The sequence below is a fragment of the Lissotriton helveticus genome (assembly GCF_964261635.1).
Source record: "Lissotriton helveticus chromosome 1_1 unlocalized genomic scaffold, aLisHel1.1 SUPER_1_unloc_14, whole genome shotgun sequence".
Taxonomy (NCBI): domain Eukaryota; kingdom Metazoa; phylum Chordata; class Amphibia; order Caudata; family Salamandridae; genus Lissotriton; species Lissotriton helveticus.
Window position 1 is genome coordinate 1,117,818 of NW_027611653.1, and position 4,178 is coordinate 1,121,995.

A 4,178-nucleotide genomic window follows, 5' to 3' on the forward strand; every position below is an offset into this window, starting at 1 on the left:
GGAAGCTTGTTTCCTTCCCAGTATAAGAATTGGCTTGGTAGTTTGGTTTGCCCTGTTCCCATCATGCACTGGGACAGGAACAGACTAATTTGCATATAGCCAAGTTCTGAGCTGGGATGGTGCAGTGAGCTAAAAAACGGTGATGGATTAAAACCATGATCTCTTGACTTGGTAAGAGTATTCTGCATCATTCAGAAGCTCTGTCCATCACCACCCCCCTTTTCCAAAATCGGATTTATCCACACTATGTGTGGGAGGGTATACTCAGACGTGAGTCCCTTGCTCATTGCACCATCAGGATTCAAGCAAGCCGGGCAGAAGAAGGCTGTGATGCCAGAAACCGGTCCCCGGAAGCTTGTTTCCTTCCCAGTATAAGAATTGGCTTGGTAGTTTGGTTTGCCCTGTTCCCATCATGCACTGGGACAGGAACAGACTAATTTGCATATAGCCAAGTTCTGAGCTGGGATGGTGCAGTGAGCTAAAAAACGGTGATGGATTAAAACCATGATCTCTTGACTTGGTAAGAGTATTCTGCATCATTCAGAAGCTCTGTCCATCACCACCCCCCTTTTCCAAAATCGGATTTATCCACACTATGTGTGGGAGGGTATACTCAGACGTGAGTCCCTTGCTCATTGCACCATCAGGAGTCAAGCAAGCCGGGCAGAAGAAGGCTGTGATGCCAGAAACCAGTCCCCGGAAGCTTGTTTCCTTCCCAGTATAAGAATTGGCTTGGTAGTTTGGTTTGCCCTGTTCCCATCATGCACTGGGACAGGAACAGACTAATTTGCATATAGCCAAGTTCTGAGCTGGGATGGTGCAGTGAGCTAAAAAACGGTGATGGATTAAAACCATGATCTCTTGACTTGGTAAGAGTATTCTGCATCATTCAGAAGCTCTGTCCATCACCACCCCCCTTTTCCAAAATTGGTGTTCTGTGCAGCTCCACTCCCCGAGCCTTTATAGGCCCCGGGGACCCCACCCCCAGGGCTGTACTCATTTATTTAGGGAAGGGGTTCTTACCTCTGCGGGACCCTAACCCCGGGAGGTTTTCTATTATAGCTTCTGAAGATTCACTAAACTACTTCAACATTCATTACAATGTTATGGTTTTGCCCCAGTGTGTGTTTGTTTGTCTTTGTAGGTCTGGTATTTGACTAAAGCTCTTCACACATTCACTGAACTGAATGTTTTCCCCTGTCTATGTTCATTGATGTATTCGTAGGCCTTATAAGTGACTCAAGTTCTTCACAAATTCAGTGCGATTGAATGGCTTTGCCCGTGTGTGTTCTTGGAGGAATCCTGAGATTTGAGGAATCACTAAAGCTACTTCAACATTCTTTGAAATTGTATTGTTTTTCCCCAGCGTGTGTTCGCAGATGTGTTTGGAGGTTTGGAGGGTTGATAATTGACTGAAGCTCTTCACACATTCACTGCACTTGAATGGTTTTTCCCTAGTGGGTGTTCGCTGATGATACCTAAATGCTGAAGAGTAACTACAACTACTTCCACATTCATGCGATTATGTCATTTACTGTGTGTATTCGCTGAAGATTCTGTAGGTCTGGTAATCGACTAAAGCTCTTCACACATTCACTGATGCTCATTTACGTGTGCTGATTTAATAAAGCTCTTCACAGCAACTGAATGGATTTGCCCTGTGTGTGTTTACTGATGAATCCTTACTACTAAAGAGTCACTAAAACTACTGCCACATTCACTGCAATAGTATGTTTTTTTCCACATTATGTGTTAGCAGATGTCTTTGTAGATGTGATAACCTATTAAAGCACTTAGCACATTCACTGCAAGGGTATGGTTTTTCCCCTGTGTGTGTTCGCTGATGTCTTAGGAAAGATGATGAGTGGCTAAAGCTCTTCACACATTCACTGCACTTAAAGGGCTTTTCCCCTGTGTGTGTTCGCTGATGTACTTGTAGCTGTGATAACCAACTAAAGCTCTTCACGCATTCACTGCACTTGAATGGCTTGGCCCCTGCGTGTGTTTGCTGATAAATCCTGAGATTTGAGGAATCACTGAAACTACTTCCACATTCATTGCAATCGTAAAGTTTTTCGCCAGTGTGTGTTCGTTGATGTCTTCGTAGAATTGATAATCGACTAAAGCTCTTCACACATTCACTGCACTTGAATGGCTTTTCCCCTGAGTGAGTTCGCTGATGAATCCTTAATTTTGAAGAGACCATAAAAGCACTGCCACATTCACTGCAATTATATGGTTTTTCTCCTGTGTGTCTTCGCAGATGTATTTGGAGGCTTGATAAGTGACTAAAGCACTTTGCACATTCACTGCACTTGAATGGTTTCTCCCCAGTGTTTCTTCGCTGATGTGTTTGTAAGTTTGATAACTGACTGAAGCTCTTCACACATTCATTGCACTCGAAGGGTTTTTCCCCTGTGTGCGTTCGTTCATGAGTCCTTAATGCAGAGCAATGGCTAAAGCTACTTCCACATTCATTGCAATGGTATGGTTTTTAACCTGTGTGTGTTCGCTGATGAATCCTTAACGCTGAGCAACATCTAAAACAACTTCCACATTCATTGCAAACATATGGTTTTTCCCCTGTGTGTGTTTTCTCTGATGTATTTGTAGATCTGGAAAACGACTAAAGCACTTTGCACATTCACTGCACTTGAATGGTTTTTCCCCTGTGTGTGTTCGCTGATGCTCTTTTAGGTGTGCTGATTGACTAAAGCACTTTGCACATTCACTGCACTTGAATGGTTTTTCCCCTGTGTGTGTTCGCTGATGCTCTTTTAGGTATGCTGATTGACTAAAGCACTTCGCACATTCACTGCACTTGAATGGTTTTTCCCCTCTGTGTGTTCGCTGATGAATCCTTAATGATGAAGAGTCAATAAATGCACTGTCACATTCATTGCAATGGTACGGCTTTTCACCTGTGTGTGTTCGCTGATGGCTTTGTAGGTTTGATAATTGCCTAAAGCTCTACTCACACTCACTGCACTTGAATGGTTTTTCCCCTGTGTGTGATTGCTGATGTCTTCGTAGTTCTGATAACCACCTAAATTTCTTCACACATACACTGCACGTGAATGGTTTTTCCCCTGTGTGTGTTCGCTGATGATTCCTTAATGTTGTGGAATCACTAAAAATACTTCCACATTCATTGCAATTGTATGGTTTTTCCCCATAATGTTTTAGCTGATGTCTTTGTAGCTGTGATAACTGTCTAAAGCACACTGCACATTCAGTACAATGGTATGGATTTTCCCCTGTGTGTGTTCGCTGATGACTTTGTAGGTTTGATGACTGACTAAAGCACTTTTCACATTTGGTACACTTGAATGGTTTTTCTCCTGTGTGTGTTCGCTGGTGTCTTTGTAATTCTAATAACCTACTAAAGCTCTTTACACATTCACTGCACTTGAATGGTTTTTCTCCTGTGTGCGTTCGCTGATGTCGTTGTAGTTCTGATAACCTACTAAAGCTCTTTACACATTCACTGCACTTGAATGGTTTTTCTCCTGTGTGCGTTCGCAGCGATGACAAACTAAAGTGCTCATTACATGTGTCTGGTTCTTCTTTCTTGCTTAGTGTCTGTGGGTCGGGGATATATTTTTCTACATCCCATGACTGCGTTTCCTGATGGGCCAACATGGTTGATAACGCACTTATGTTATTCTCAAACCCTGTATGTTTGTGGTATTTTGCACGTTTGATTTCTGATTTAACAATAACTTGCAATAGCCATTAAATATTTGCCACACTCATAATATATATAATGTTCCTTTGAAGGTGATTGTGCCTTCAGATTGAATGATGGTTTTGCATGCTTGTGGGTAAAGATTAATCTTCCTTCTGGTCGGTACAAATTGGGACAGTCTGCTGTGTTGTAGATAGCAGAACTCCTCTTTCCTTTACCCTTTGGTTGTTTGTCTCCACTCCGTTGTGCTTTCACTGGTTGCTGCAGTTTTGCCAGAAAGAGTTCACAATACACCCAGAGCACTGAATGATGGTTCGTTATCACGATAGAAAGCAGAGCACTGCTGTAACCACATCATACCATTCCCATGATCACAGCTGGTGTTGGACGCCTGTTGACACATGAGGCGGTTTGTGAATGTTGTTGTCTTTATTTTCTAGAGTTAATTTATCAGTCTTGTGGCGTGGAGGTGCACAGGTCAGACTCTAAC

The 4,178-nt window shown here is 42.7% G+C and overlaps 1 pseudogene; it reads right to left on the bottom strand.

Moving 5' to 3' along the window:
- Positions 1-935: 935 nt before the first annotated feature.
- On the bottom strand, positions 936-3,642 carry LOC144805538 (uncharacterized; annotated as a pseudogene).
- Between the last annotated feature and the right edge of the window lie 536 nt (positions 3,643-4,178).